The following is a 16922-nucleotide window of genomic DNA, read 5'->3' as shown; positions in this document are numbered from 1 at the left end:
GGGAAGGGTATTAATGAGTCCCTTAATGAGGAGGAACATAGTAGAGCTATAAAGCGTCATTATAATTTGTTGGCATTGTCTCTATGCAGCAAACCTTCTATAGTCTTCAGCACAGAATGTGGCAGAGTGCTGTTTTCAATCTCTGTTCTCCTCCTTTTTAGCAATAAAACCCCACATTTTTAACTGCACACATGGTCCTCTAGGGTAAAGACTGGATTTCCTAGCTTCCTGTGCAATCATGTGGCATGTCACTAAGTTTCAGCCAATGGGATGAGAGCAGAAGTGTAAAGCAAGGTGTTCCTAAAGGGATGGGGCTTCAGCCCATCCTTCTCTTCTTCCTTCCAGCTGCCTGGAGTGTGTGGCCAGGATGCCTGGAGCTCAAGCATTTGGGGCCATGACCAGGAGTCCACGTGCTAAGGATGACAAGGCAAGATGATTAGGAGTCTGGCTGTCTGATGCCATGAAGTGCCATGCCGGCTCTGGACTGCTCACCCCACCCCACCCCACCCCACCCCACTCTGTACTTTTACATGAGGAATAATCTTCCATCTTGTTCAAGCTGCCAGTATTGGTTTCCCACCCCGCTTTTTTTAAAAAACCATAATGCAGGTGAACCTAATCTAATTGATCCACAGTGTGGACATTCTCAATAAATTGTTATTCTGTGTCACTCTCAAGCAACCCTATTATAGTTTTCAGACAATCCCAAGTTGATTAAACCCACTGCACACTGCTATTTAGATGACTGAACTGAGTAGACACCCCTGAATAAATTGAAAAAAATTCTATGTCCAAAGTAGACAAAGTCAAGGAAGTACCTTCCTCCATTTCTCCCTAACCACACACACACACTTGCACACCACTTAGAGAATTAGGTCCTAATTAGTTTATAAGCTCCTTTCCCTACGGTGTGTTTTCTTAATACCTTGTGCTTCCACTTCTCTCGTCTTTATCATAATTATTCATTCAAACTCTTTTCTCTACTAGCTTCTGGAAGGCAGTGACTATGCATTACATACCAGTGCACCCCCGAGGCTGAACACTGTGCTAGGCCCACAGAGGGCACCCAACAAATATTTGTTGGATAAATAAATAACTCCTTTTTCAAAGGCAACATGGAAAGAAATTAACACATTATCAATTAATAAGTTAAAATACAAATAAATTAGCATTTTCTATACCAAATGGCTAATTGGAGAATAAGAAGTGTACATGTGACAAAGTGTGGGACTGTTTCACATACTTCCCTTCCCCAAAAGTATTAAATGTATCATTCTATTTTCTCTACGTTGCAATAAGAAGAGATCAGTGCTTGTTCGTATTCTTCATGGATATGAGCACAGACTTCAGCAGGTGCTCTTTCCATACCACTGATAATGGCAAATCTCAATAGAGAAAAGAAAGGGAAGGGAGTGAGAGAAGCTTTCTTTTTTAGTTTGTCAAGGTGAACACTGGCACTTCAATGTTTTTTTTTTTAAGGAAAAAAATAATCTAGTGAAGATAACTTAGAAGTTGGTTTCCTCAAAAATAGATAAACAATGGAGGAAATGCATCTCACCTGTAAACACAGATAATGACCAGAGAAACCCAGTATCTCAGGGGTGGAATGGATCTGAGAGGTTATCCATTCCAGTGAAATTATTTTTGTTATAACATCTAAGTCTGCAGAAGATATATTATCACTATGGGTGAGTTTTCAGGGAGGGATAAGGCTGCACGCGGGTGTTGGGAGGAAGAATACCATGTGTTGAGGACAGATGGAACTTGTGGGGAAAACTGGGTAAAATGAACTCTCTTGTCTTTGTCTTCATCTTCAAGCCTGCCTCTGGTCGTGTTTGGCTGTATTTTGAGCAGACACTGCTTCCGTGGGCTCTGTGTAAGCTCTGAGAGAGGAGCAATGTGACATCACCACACAAATGTATAATATCATGATCACTGCCTGAGTTGGAATTCTCTGTGCACCTGTCTGCTTCACCAGGTCCATGGAAATCTGTTAACTGCCTGGTTCTCCATTACCAGTAAGTAGTAGGCAAATCATAAAAGTTTATTGAATTGATAACATTTTGTGCCTTTTTCTTACCATGGAAATAAGGAGGTGGTTCTTTGCTTGAAAATGATGTACGGCTTCAGGAGATGGCAAAAAAGACAAGAAGTTTGTACGTCTCTTTGGTCTCTGAATTGTTCCTAGAGATTGGGTGTGTGGGTTTTACCTGATTTGATAAATAAGATCGGAGACCTAGAAGTGCAATAGAAAATCCTAGGCTCATTGTTACTCCACTCTTAGATTATTGTAGACCAGAGTTTTTCACTCTGTGTCTCTTGAAAGGGATTGGGGAGACCAGAAGTTTGGAAAACAAACAAGTAGGTCCAAGTGTTTCTGTGGGACATGGTGTATTTTTCTCGACGAGCGTGATTGAGTTTTGTGGTGACTGTTCTGCCCGTAGCCCTGTTCTCTGGGAGTGCTCTCAATTCACCCGCAGCCTATGCAACCATGGGAGGGTGGCACTGCAGCAACCAGCTTGCGATTCAAGTCAGTGCTCCACTAGGAAGGAACTGAATTCTCTCTCCTGAGAATTTCAATGCCACAGAGACCAAATCAGTCTTTTTAGGGCTCTGGAATTGAAAGTCCACATGGAGAGTCAGGGTTAGGCCCAGTGCCCCCAAAACCAAAGCCACACAGCAACCAAAGTGAGAGGAGGAGGCAGGGTCGGCAGAGGTGGCCAGATGGTGGGGAGAGTGGAGCTCCTATCAGAGAGGAGCTGGGGAGCTCCATGTTGGAGATGAGGACAAGGATGAAAGGTCCAGACATTCAGAGACAGGGACTCCATGGCTGTATATAGTGCTTCACCAATGGGTGTCTTTGCGATTTGTGTCCTTTCAATAAGTGCCCTTAAATGGGCACTGATGTAGGTGGATATATATCTCTTCCTAAAAATCTCTGACTAAGACACTTGTTTGATGAAAGTAATCCATCTTTTCATAAATACTCTGGATTTGTGCATGAGTGCTGTGAACCTCAGTGTTCTGCTACTAAGTCTATTCAGGCTTCTTTATATTCTCCACCAGAAAAGGCATTTGCCCATTACCAGGTGCCTCTACTTAAGAAACAATTTTGAACTTAAAACTAATTATTTTTTTGAGATGGGGTCCCACTCTGTCACCCAAGCTGGAGGGCAGTGTGATCATAGCTACTATAACCTTGTAGCTGGAACTATAGGCACATGCCACCACACCTGGCTAATTTTTGAATTATTATTATTATTATTTGTAGAGACAGAGTCTTGTTAGGTTGCCCAGCCTGGTTTTGAACTCCTGACCTCAAGTGATTCTCTCACCTCATCCTCCCAAACTGCTGGAATTACAGGTATGAGCCACTGTGCCCAGCCAAGGACTAGTTCTTTAAAAACTGAGTTTCCTAAGTTTATGTTAAATATGGCTTACAAATACACAAATTTTTAGGAATGTTATATCTAAAACAAGGTCACTGAACACAAATCTCATTCTCATCTGTGTTTCTCTGGCCAGCTGCATCATTGCTTCTGCCTTTCAGTGTATCTACATGATAAGGGAGTTGGATGGTCAGGTACATTCTTCTCCTTTATATATGAAGAAACTGAGGCCCAAGGAAGTCAAGCAACCTACTTACCCAAGGTCGAAAAGTGATCCTGGACAAAGCTATGGATGAACTCAGCGGTCCTGAGCGCCAAGTCCCATGGCACTCCCCTTTCATTGAGCGATCTTCTTGTCTTGTCAATATTTAATTTATCCCCTGGCTACAATAGGCCCCTCTTGGCCAGCTGAGTATAAGCTTAGGCATACTTTATTTCTTTTCCAGTGAAGTTTTTCCATATGGTCCTTTATATAATTGGTCCTCAGCTAGGAAAGAAAATGTATGCTGGTGTCAGGGGGTAAGCCCTCCAACAGTTCCAAAGTTAGCTTTCTGCCTGCTGCATTTTTCAGCTGCAGAGCTGAGTAAATCTAGGACAAATGCTCTCATGAATCACTGATGGGGTCTGTAAAGAAGAATATTTCCAGTCCCTCTGAGGCCTGGCTTAAAAAATGCAAGTAGTTTTAGAAAAAGAGAAAGGTGGCTACTTTTCAAACCGATACTTTGTCCACCCTCTGAGTCTCTGACCTGCATGCACAATATTGGCTCAAACAAACTCGATCTACTCAGCTTCACCTGGCTTGTCATCTCAAATCCCAAACCAGCAGCGCTTCATATTCAAGAAGCAGGGCTGTGTAGAAGCAGCAGGCAAGACTACAAAAGGCCTAGAATAAACAAGCCCAGGAGAAGCCAGTGAGTTGAGGGGAGGCAATGCTGCCATGGCCTGGAGCACTGGAGCTACTGGAGAAGTTCAAGAGTGTTAGAGAATCTACCTACCCAGTCAGGTCCCTGCCCATTGCACAGACAGCCCTGTTAGGCATTCCCCACTGTGAATGAATGTGGAAGAAGGAACTGAAGGCACTGAAGGAAACTTGTAAATCCTTGGGACAATAGAAGCAAGGCATCAGAGACAGAAGCCAACCAGCCATGAGAGGAACACAGGACTAGCCCTTAAGCCTATGCTTTGAACCTGTGCTGGGCCCTTATAAGGGAAGCAAGTGCTGCCTGTGGGGGTCATCCCAAACTGCTTCCAGCTCTGCTGCACACTGCTTTGCACAAATAGTAAAAGGCAACATGGATGTGGCATTTATCCTGGCACTGTGCTGGCCACTCTTTACATTCATTAGGCATTCACTGAATCTTCTCCAAAACCCTGTTAGGTGGGTTTTCAGTATCCTTACTTTCCAAGTGAAGAAGCAGAAATCTGCAAAGTCAAATGACTTTCCAAATTTACACATTTATAAAGGAAAAAGGCCTAGATTTAAGCCAAGGTTTCTCTAACCTTAGAATCGAAAGTCTTATCTCTAATTATCTCTTGCAATGTGTTTGTTCTACAAGAAATTGCCAACCTTCTTGGTAATCATGCTTAGATATGTCAAAGTTATTCAGAGGACCCAGGCTTTTTAATTCCTCCCTCCTCCTTCTCTCCCTCCCTCTTTTTCTCTTTCCCTTCTTCTCTTTCTTGTTTTTATTCTTTTTTTTCCTTCTTTCTGTACTTCTTGAGAAACTCTCCCTAACCCCTAACAATACTGTTAAAACCAGTATTTGGCTCCCTGTGTCAAAAGGCTTCCTATTTAGCAGCAAAGGTCACATTCTTTCCACTTTCCTATAAATGTGAGATCCTTGAAAGAAATTTCTGATAAGAAAATTGTTGGACAGTTTTCTTATCAGAAATTTCTTTCAAGGGTCTCACATTTACAGGAAAGTATAAATGGTTGATAAGCCTCATAGAAGAGGGTGCCAAGCCTTAGCAATAATAAAATATCCTCAAAGGTGAAGAATCACAGAAGAAATCAGGCACAATGGAGATTGAGTCACCAAGGAGAGGAATCAGTCACCATGAAGAACTGAGGTCACCATCAGGGCCAAAAGAGGGAGGCTCTTCCATTGGGAATGGGATTCAAGAGGAGAGATGGTTGGTAGACTGAGCAGGTTAACCTCCTTAGTTGACCTTCAAATCATCAGTGGGCAATGCTCTTCCTTCTCCCAAGGCTGCCTCCCTGCCATCTAGCTCAGGAAATGGCCAGGTGGTCTTCTCTCCTTCCCCCTTGCCTTCCTTCTTAACTGGATCCAGGTTCCTGTCACATGTCCCATCCAGCCTGCCTCTTGAGGAAGCCTGCTTTCTCTTGTCCTCTAATATGGCTAATTTATCTAGGCCCCGGGTAAAGAGTCTTATGAACAACCTACCTTCCCCCTACCCCACAATATTTGCCACCACAATAAGGTACATGGAGAAATCACACCTAGAAAAGAACATGCCCAGAGGTAGTCTCAGCATTGCAATTTCTCATGGCTGGGCTGAACAAGGCAACCAAGGGAACTGCTGTTCTAAGCCATAGAGTTATGAAGATATCCAATATCTCTGAGGACCATCTCACGCTATTCCTGTATTTCATTAGCTCAGCACCAATTGACTTAACTAGAACAGACAAAGGCTCATTAAAATATCATGCTGAATGAGATGTAATTTTCAGAATAATGTTAATATCAAAAAGTGATTGGGAAACAGCTTTGCCCACCCCTGCAAGTAAGGAGATATTTTGCGAAGTAAGCACTTTTCTCAACAACGGGGCTTGGAAGCTGGGAAAAGGGAAAATAATACAGATGAAGAAGCTGTTGCTGTGAGGATAGAAACTCCATGTCAACTAAACCCAGCTCTATCTGGTCAACCCAATATCTGAACATTTGGCTTCTCAAAACGTAATTTTACTTTAACACTAATCCGCTAATTACATCTTCTCTAAATTGACCATTCAGCAATTCTTCCATACAAATTAACCACCAGTCCACTTTTAAGAGAAACTGCCAAATTAAATTTAGAATCAGCCAGTGCTGCTTTTCCCATAGGGATCAGTCAGTTGTGAAGCATCGTGGCAACGATAACGTAGGCAGATGTAGTCAGTTTTGTGTAGTATAAAGAACATGGCCTTGAGTTCGAACTTACAGTCCTAGCTCAGTCACTGTGGTGGGTTGAATAGTGTACCCCCAAAATTAATGTCTACTCAAAACCTCAAACTGTGAACTTATTTGGAAATACGCAGTTTGGAAATAGTAATTAGTTGAGATGAGGTCATAGTGAATTAGGGTAGGTTATACCAATGACTGATATTCTTATAAGAAGAGGAGAATCTCACAGAGACACACACAGGGTAGAAGACCATGTGAAGACAAAGGCAGAGATGAGAAAGATGCAGCCATGAGCCATGAGAAGTTAGGAAGAGGCAAGAAAGGAGTCTTCCCCAGAGGCTTCAGAGGGAGCATGGCCCAACCACTTGTTTTGGACTTCCAGCCTCCAGATCTGTGAAAGAATAAGTTTCTGTGGTTTTAAGACACCAAGTTTGTGGTTGTAATTTGTTATAGCAGCCCTAGAAGAATAAGACAGTCACTAATCAGCTGAGTAAATTTGAACGAGTTATTTATCCTCTCTGAGACTCAGTTTCTTTGTCTAGACCAGAGTTTAGGCCTATAACTTTGGGTAAATTATATAGGCATTCTATTTGCTTATCTTAAATGGAGGGTAATATTACCTAGCTTTTTAAATAGAATTGGAATTAACATGTGTTGAGCTCCTGATACAGCATGAGCATTAATAGGCATCTCATTAAATATTTGCAATAAATTTCTCTACCCTACTTGATCTGAAAAGAAGTTGAGATGGCTTAACAAATTCTTATCTTAAAGCATGATACACTTGGACAGAACTTGATGCTAGACTTTCCAACATCCAATGCAAAAAGGGAAACATGACATTTTATGTGACTCACATATCCACAGGGTAAATTATCACTATGTTATGCTGGCAATCCTAGGGAAGATACTAATGGGCCAAACTCTGCTCTCCCATGGACCCATTTTCCTATAAATGTTTCCAGATTCGATTTAACCTCATATGTTATTAAATTTCTCTGTGAACAAGGCTTACCATAGCAAAAATAAGGGAAGACCTAATTTCTGTTCAGAAAGAACTTCTTGTCCAGTAGTAAGGTAGGGTTTGGAGGGAAGTTATATAAGCCTACAGGAAACTGATGTAAAGCAGAATAGGATCACATCCTCAGTCCTTTGAAGCTTGAAAGGATGGATAAAGGACGGCAATAGGATTCTGAAATAACACAAACCCAAGTTCTATCTCACAGCCAGTTTCTCACAAAGCAATGGACACCCCAAATGTTTTCTCACCTCCTGCCCACAGCCCAGTGCCCAAACGGGGCAGTTTAGAGGGTTGGGGCTTCTTCTTTTCTGAAAAACTTACCTAAGGATTGGCATTTCCAAGAAAAGCAAAGTCTAGGAATTGATGCAAGAAATGGTATGTTAAGTTCTAGGAATGCAATGGTGAATAAAAACAGACAAGATCCCTGCCCTGATAGAAATTACACCAATCATAACCAAATTTGAAGGTAAAAATGTTCTCTGCTATGATAATAGATAATAAAGACGAGTATTCTAGTTAGAGCAGTCAGGGAGTTGTCCTGTTGAAGTGGTGTTAGAACTGAGACTCAAAGCATGAGTAAAATGTATCTAGGAGAAAAGGTGGTGACAGAGCTTTCCAGACAGTATGAACAGCATCTGCAAAGGCTCTGAAATGAGCAGAGCTTGACTAGTAGAAAGGACTTAACAAAGGCCAAATTCAGTGCTCTGGGAAGAGCACAGAAAGTCATGGAGGGAAGAAAAAAAGCTGTTGTGTTAGATGGCAACGAAATCATGCAAAGACCTTGTAAGCTATGTTAAGCTGTGTCTGTATCTCAAGAGAAATGTGAAGCAATTTGAGAGTTTAGAAGTTTGTTCTGCAGTGTGGGTCATGGATCAGCAGCATGGGCATCACCAGGTAACATGTTAGAAAAGCCTAATCCCAGGCACAAGCCCATGCCAACCAAAACAGAATCTGTTCCCCAGGTGATTTGTGTGCATATTTATGTTTGAGAAGCACTGGAAACTAGAGCATTTTTTGATGGTAGAGGAACCGCCAAATGCAGAATTCAGCGCAAAATATTTGTGGTTTTTCTTGAAATCCTACTATCTGTAATAAAACGGATGAACCTGGAGGACATTTGCTAAGTGAAATAAGCCTGTCACTAAAGGGTAAATATGGCATGATTTCATTCATATGAGGTGTCTAAAAGAGTCAAATTCATAGAATCAAAAAGTAGAATAGTGATTGCCAGTCCCTAGAAGGAGAGAGAAATAGAGAATTGCTAATGAGCAGTCAGAAAGTTTCAGTCAAGCAAGATGAATAAACAGGAGAGATATAATGTGTAACATTGCACCTATAGTCCATAATTATGTAGTGTACATTTTAAAAGTTGTTAAGAGGACAGTTAAGCATTAACTCATGTTAAGTGTTCTTACCACAATAAAAAAATGAAGTTGTACGTGTACTACTTGTACATTTTTCTGTATCTTTCATATACCTCAATATAATATTTTTTCTTTTTTATTATACTTTAAGTTCTTGGATACATATGCAGAACGTGCAGGTTTCTTACATAAGTATACATGTGCCATGGTTGTTTGCTGCACCTATCAACCCTTCATCTACATTAGGTATTTCTCCTAATGTTATCCCTCTACTTGCCCCCTATACCCTGACAGGCCCTAGTATGTGATGTTCCCCTCCCTGTGCCCACATATTCTCATTGTTCAACTCCCACTTATGAGTGAGAACATACAGTGTTTAGTTTTCTGTTCCTGTGTTAGTTTGCTGAGAATGATGGTTTCCAGCTTCATCCATGTCCCTGCAAAGGATGTGAACTCATTATGGCTGCACAGTATTCCATGGTGTATATGTGCCACATTTTCTTTATCCAGTCTATCATTGATGGGCATTGGGTTGGTTCCAAGTCTTTGCTATTGTGAATAGTGCTGCAATAAATATACGTGTGCATGTGTCTTTATAGTAGAATAATTTATAATCCTTTGGGTATTTACTCAGTAATGGGATTGCTGGGTCAAATGGTATTTCTAGTTCTAGATCCTTAAGGAATCTCCACACTGTCTTCTACAACAGTTTGTAGGGAAAGAAAAAGAGATCAGACTGTCATTGTGTCTATGTAGAGAGGGAAGACATAAGAGACTCCATTTTGAAAAAGACCTGTACTTTAAACAATTGCTTTGCTGAGATGTTGTTAATTTGTAGCTTTGCCCCAGCCACTCTGACCCAACCTGGAGCTCACAAAAACATGTGTTATATAAAATCAAGGTTTAAGGGATCTAGGGCTGTGCAAGACGTGCCTTGTTAACAAAATGTTTACAAGCAGTATACTTGGTAAAAGTCATCGCTATTCTCTAGTCTCAATAAACCAGGGGCACAATGCACTGCGGAAAGCCACAGGGACCTCTGCCCTTGAAAGCGGGGTATTGTCCAAGGTTTCTCCCCATGTGATAGTCTGAAATATGGCCTCGTGGGATGAGAAAGACCTGACCGGCCCCCAGCCCAACACCCGTAAAGGGTCTGTTCTGAGGTGGATTAGTAAAAGAGGAAAGCCTCTTGCAGTTGAGATAGAGGAAGGCCACTGTCTGCTGCCTGCCCCTGGGAACTGAATGTCTCGGTATAAAACCCGACTGTACATTTGTTTAATTCTGAGATAGGAGAAAAATCGCCCTATGGTGGGAGGCGAGACATGTTTGCAGCAATGCCGCCTTGTCATTCTTTACTCCACTGAGATGTTTGGGTGGAGAGAAACATAAATCTGGCTTACACGCACGTCCAGTCATAGTACCTTCCCTTGAACTTAATTATGACATAGATTCTATTGCTCACATGCTTGTTGCTGGCCTTCTCCTTATTATCACCCTGCCCTCCTACTACATTACTTTTTGCTGAAATAACAAAGATAATAACCAATAAAAACTGAGGGAACTCAGAGGCCGGTGCCGGTGCAGGTCCTTGGTATGCTGAGCGCTGGTCCCCTGGGCCTACTGTTGTTTCTCTATACTTTGTCTCTGTGTCTTATTTCTTTTCTCAGTCTCTTGTCCCACCCGACTAGAAATACCCACAGGTGTGGAGGGGCAGGCCACCCCTTCACAGTTGAACTAATTTACACTCCCACCAACAGTGTAAAAGCATTCCTATTCTCCACATCCTCTTCAGCATCTGTTGTTTCCCGACTTTTTTTTTTTTTTTTTTTGAGATGGAGCCTCACGCCATTGCCAGGCTGCAGTGCAGTGGCACTATCTTGGCTCACTGCAACCTCTGCTTCCCAGGTTCAAGCGATTTTCTGGCCTCAGCCTCCTGAGCAGCTGAGACTACAGGCACATGCCACCACACCCAGCTAATTTTTGTATTTTTCGTAAACACGGGGTTTCACCATGTTGGCCAGGATGGTCTCGATCTCTTGACCTCATGATCCACTCACCTCGGCCTCCCAAAGTGCTGGGATTACAGGCGTGAGCCACCGCGCCTGGCCTTTTCTGACTTTCTAATGATTGCCATTCTAACTGGTGTGAGATAGTATCTTATTGTGCTTTTGGTTTGCATTTCTCTAGTGACCAGTGATGATTAGCATTTTTTCATGTTTTTTGGTTGCATAAATGTCTTCCTTTGAGAAGTGTCTGTTCATATCCTTCACCCACTTTTTGATGGGGGTCATTTGCTTTTTTCTTGTAAATTTGTTTAAGTTCCTTGTAGATTCTGGATATTAGCCATTTGTCAGATGGATGGATTGCAAAAATTTTCTCCCATTCTGTAGGTTGCCTGTTCACTCTGATGATAGTTTCTTTTGCTGAGCAGAAGCTCTTTGGTTGAATTAGATCCCACTTTTGAATTTTGGCTTTTATTGCAATTGCTTTTGGTGTTTTCGTAATGAAGTCTTTGTCCATTTCTATGTCCTGAATGGCACTGCCTAGGTTTTCTTCTAGGGTTTTTATGGTTTTAGGTCTTATGTTTAAATCTTTAATCCATCTTGAGTTAATTTTTGTGTAAGGTGTAAAGAAGGGGTCCAGTTTCTGTTTTCTGCATATGGCTAGCCAGTTTTCCCAACACCATTTATTAAATAGGAAATCCTTTCCCCATTGCTTGTTGTTGTCAGGTTTGTCAAAGATCAGATGGCTGTAGATGTGTGGTGTTACTTCTGAGGCCTCTATTCTTTTCCATTGGTTTATATATCTGTTTTGGTACCAGTACCATGCTGTTTTTGTTACTGTATGCTTGCAGTATAATTTGAAGTCAGGCAGTGTGATGCCTCCAGCTTTGCCCTTTTTGCTTAGGATTGTCTTGGAGGACCCTTTTTTGGTTCCATATGAAATTTGAAGTAGTTTTTTTCTTATTCTGTGAGGAATGTCAATGGTAGCTTGATGGGAATAGCATTGAACCTATAAATTATTTTGGGCAGTATGGCCATTTTCACGATATTGATTCTTCCTATCCATGAGCATGGAATGTTTTTCCATTTGTTTGTGTCCTCTCTTATTTCCTTGAGCAGTGGTTTGTAGTTCTCCTTGAAGAGGTCCCTCACATCCCTTGTAAGTTGTATTCCAAGGTATTTTATTCTCTTTGTATCAACTGTGAATGGGAATTCACTCATGATTTGTCTATTATTGGTATATAGGAATGCTTGTGATTTTTGCACATTGATTTTGTATCCTGAGACTTTGCTGAAGTTGCTTATCAGCTTAAGGAGTTTTTTGGGCTGAGACAATGGGATTTTCTAAATATACAATCATGTCATCTGCAAACAGATAATTTGACTTCCTCTCTTCCTAATTAAATATGCTTTATTTCTTTCTCTTGCCTGATTGCTCTGGCCAGAACTTCCAGTACTATGTTGAATAGGAGTGGTGAGAAAGGGCATCCTTGTCTTGTGCCAGTTTTCAAAGGGAATGCTTCCTTTTTTGCCCATTCTGTATGATATTGGCTGTGGGATTGTCATAAATAGCTCTTATTATTTTGAGATACATTCCATCAATACCTAGTTAATTGAGTGTTTTTAGCATGAAGCGTTGTTGAATTTTATCGAAGGCCTTTTCTGCATTTACTGAGATAATCATGTGGTTTTTGTCATTGTTCCTGTTTATGTGATGGTTTACATTTATTGATTCGTATATGTTGAACCAGCCTTGCATCTCAGGGATGAAGCCGACTTGATAGTGGTGGATAAGCTTTCTTATGTGCTGCTGGATTCAGTTTGCCAACATTTTATTGAGGATTTTCGCATTAGTGTTCATCAGGGATATTGGCCTGAAATTTTCTTTTTTTGTTGTGTCTCTGCCAGGTTTTGGTATCAGGATGATGACGGCCTCATAAAATGAGTTAGGGAGGATTCCCTCTTTTTCTATTGTTTGGAATAGTTTTAGAAGGAATGGTACCAGCTCCTCTTTGTATCTCCGGCAGAATTCAGCTGTGAATCTGTCTGGTCCTCAGGTTTTTTTGGTTGGTAGCCTATTAATTACTACCTCAATTTCAGAACTTGTTATTGGTGTATTCAGGGATTCAACTTCTTTCTGGTTTAGTCTTGGGAGGGTGTATGTGTCCAGGAATTATCTATTTCTTCTAGATTTTCTAGTTTATTTGTGTAGATGTGTTTATAGTATTCTCTGATGGTAGATTATATTTCTGTGGGATCAGTGGTGCTATCCCCTTTATCATTCTTTATTGCATCTATTTGATTCTTTTCTCTTTTACTCTTTATTAGTCTGGCCAGTGGTCTATCTGTTCTGTTATTTTTTTTTTTTTCAAAAAACCAGTTCCTGGATTCATTGATTTTTTGAAGAGTTTTTTGTGTCTCTATCTCCTTCCGTTCAGCTCTAATCCTACTTATTTCTTGTCTTCTGCTAGCTTTTGAATTTGCTCTTGCTTATCTAGTTCTTTTAACTGTGATGTTAAGGTGTCAATTTTAGATCTTTCCCACTTCCTCTTGTGGGCACTTAGTGTTATAAATTTCCCCCTACACACTGCTTTAGCTTTGTCTCAGAGATTCTGGTATGTTGTGTCTTTGTTCTCATTGGTTTCAAAGAACTTATTTATTTCTGCCTTAATTTCATTATTTACCCAGTAGTCATTCAGGAGCAGGTTATTCAGTTTCCATGTAGTTGCAGTTTTGAGTGAGTTTCTTAATCCTGAGTTCTAATTTGATTGCACTGTGGTCTGAGAGACCATTTGTTATGATATCCATTCCTTTATATTTGCTTAGGAGTGTTCAACTTCCAATTATGTGGTAAATTTTAGAATAAGTGCAATGTGGTGCTGAGAAGGATGTATATTCTGTTGATTTGGGGTGGAGAGTTCTGATCATGTCTATTAGTTCAGCTTGGTCCAGAGCTGAGTTAAAGTCCTGAATATCATTGTTAATTTTCTGTCCCATTCATCTGTCTAATATTGACAGTGGAGTGTTAAAGTCTCCCACTATTATTGTGTGGGAGTCTAAGTCTCTTTGTAGGTCTCTAAGAACTTGCTTTATAAAACTGGGTGCTCCTGTATTGGGTGCATATATATCTAGGATGGTTAGTTCTTCTTGTTGCATTGATCCCTTTACCATCATGTAATGCCCTTCTTTGTCTTTTTTGATCTTTGTTCATTTAAAATCTGTTTTTTCAGAGACTAGGATTGCAACCCCTGCTTTTTTTGTTGCTTTTGTTTTTTTTTTTTTCTTTTTTTTTCTTTCTTTTTTTTTTTTTTTTTGCTTTCCATTTGCTTCATAAATCTTCCTCCATCCCTTTATTTTGAGCCTATGTGTGTCTTTGTATGGGAGATGGATCTCCTGAATACAGCACATCAATGAGTCTTGACTCTTTATCCAATTTGCCAGTCTGTGTCTTTATATTAGGGCATTTAGCCCATTTACATTTAAGGTTAAATACTGTTATGTGTGAATTTGATCCTGTCATTATGATATTAGCTGGTTATTTTGCCATTAGTTGATGCCGTTTCTTCATAATGTCAATGATCTTTACATTTTGGTGTGTTTTTGCAGTGGCTGATACCAGTATTTTCTTTCTATATTTAGTGCTTCCTTCAGGAGCTCTTGTAAGGCAGGCCTCATGGTAACAAAATCACTCAGCATTTGCTTGTCTGTAAAAGATTTTATTTCTCCTTCACTTACAAAGCTTAGTTTGGCTGGATATGAAATTCTGGGTTGAAAATTCATTTCTTTAAGAATGTTGAATATTGGCCCCCATCTCTTCTGGCTTCTAGGGTTTCTGCAGAGAGAGCTGCTGTTAGTCTAATGAGCTTCCCTTTGTTGGTAACCCGACCTTTGTCTCTGGCTGCCCTTAACATTTTTCCTTCATTTCAACCTTGGTGAGGCCGACAATTATGTGTCTTGAGGTTGCTCTTCTCAAGAAGTATCTTTGTGGTTTTCTCTGTATTTTCTGAATTTGAATGTTATCCTGTCTTGCTAGGTTGGGGACATTCTCCTGGATAATATCCTGAAGTGTGTTTTTCAGTTTAGTTCCATTCTCCCCATCACTTTCAGGTGTACCAATCAAACATAGGTTTGGTCTTTTCACATAGTCCCATATTTCCTGGAGGCTTTTTTCATTCATTTTTGTTCTTTTTTCCCTGATGTTGTCTTTACACTTTATTTCATTAAGTTGATCTTCAATCTCTGATATCCTTTCTTCCACTTGATCAATTTGGCTATTGATACTTGTTTATGCTTCACGAAGTTCTCATGGTGTGTTTTTCGGCTCCATCAGGTCATTTATGTTCTTCTCTAAACTGGTTATTCTAGTTAGCAGCTCCTGTAACCTTTTATCAAGGTTATTAGCTGCCTTGCATTGGCTTAGAACATGCCCTGTTAGCTCAGAGGAGTTTGTTATTACCCACCTTCTAAAGCCTACTTCTGTCAATTTGTCAAACTCATTCTCCATCTAGTTTTGTTCCCTTGCTCCCTTGAGGAGTTGTGATCCTTTGGAGGAGAAGAGGCATTCTGGTTTTGGGAATTTTCAGCCTTCTTGTGCTGGTTTTTCCTTATCTTCATGGATTTTTCTGTCTTTTGTCTTTAGTGTTGGTGACCTTCAGATAAGGTTTTTGCGTGGTTGTCCTTTTTGTTGATGTTGATGCTATTGCTTTCTGTTTGTTAGTTTTCCTTCTAACAGTCAGACCCTCTTCTGCAGGTCTGCTGGAGTTTGCTGGAGGTCCATTCCAGATGCTGTTTGCCTGGGTATCACCAGCAGAGGCTGCAAAACAGCAAAGATTGCTGCCCACTCCTTCCTCTGGAAGCTTTATCCCAGAGGGGCACCTGCCAGATGCTTGTCGGAGCTCTCCTGTGTGAGGTGTCTGTCGAATCCTGCTGGGAGGTGTCTCCCCATCAGGAGGCATGGGGGTCAGGGACCCACTTGAGGAGACAATCTGTCCCTTAGTGGAGCTCCAGCACTCTGCTGGGAGATCCGCTGCTCTCTTCAGAGCTGGCAGGCAGGAACGTTTAAGTCTGCTGAAGCTGCACCCACGGCTACCCCTTCCCCCAGGTGCTCTGTCCCAGGGAGATGGGAGTTTTATCTATAAGCCCCTAACAGGGGCTGCTGCCCTTCTTTCAGAGATGCCTTACCCAGAAAGGAGGAATCTAGAGTGGCAGTCTGGCTACAGCAGCTTTGTGGCACTGCAGATGGGCTCCACCCAGTCCAAACTTCCCACCGGCTTTTTACACTGTGACCAGAAAACCACCTACTCAAGCCTCAGTAATGGTGGACGCCCCTCCATTTATGTTTTTAAGTATGTGAGTATGCGTTCATGTGTTAAGAAGGGACGATGATAAATCTCAACACAGAGCCATGCCCAATAATACCACATATCACCCTGTTCCATGTACACTCTTTTTGAGAGCAATAACTACATTTTCTACTATGTCAGAGCTCCTCCGTGCACTTGGAACAGTATTAGGTATGTATAGAATGTTCCATAATTGTTGCATGCCCTTTGTTGACAACTCTGAGGCACTCAAACCCAGTGCCTCAGTGGGGCTGTCTCCTACTCTGGAGAGATATCTCTTAACAGTCAGGCTCTATTTTTACTCAACACCAGAGATAAGACATGGCCTGAGAGTCTCTCCACACAGTTCTCCTGTGCATACAAATTGATCTGAATTGACACACAAATGAAATCAGTTTGCCACCCCCAGTTTCTTTGAACAAGACATGGAAACAAATCTCAGCAACAATCAAAACTTCTGAACCTTCCAATGCATTTGCTCAGGGTCTTTCTGGCTTGCAAGCCTGATTTCTGGGAATACCTTTCCAAGAGGGAAGCAAAATCACACCCTGTTGGAGGTTGGCCAGGGGAAAGAGTGATGGTTACACAGCAGGCTCCCCATCCAGAAGGGGAGGAATGGATACTAGCTCTGAGAGCTTGCTTCTTGCAGAAACACCAATGTTTGAAGAAGGAACAGCA

This window comes from Symphalangus syndactylus, chromosome 7 (assembly GCF_028878055.3).
Source record: "Symphalangus syndactylus isolate Jambi chromosome 7, NHGRI_mSymSyn1-v2.1_pri, whole genome shotgun sequence".
NCBI lineage: Eukaryota > Metazoa > Chordata > Mammalia > Primates > Hylobatidae > Symphalangus > Symphalangus syndactylus.
This window is presented reverse-complemented; position numbering follows the sequence as displayed.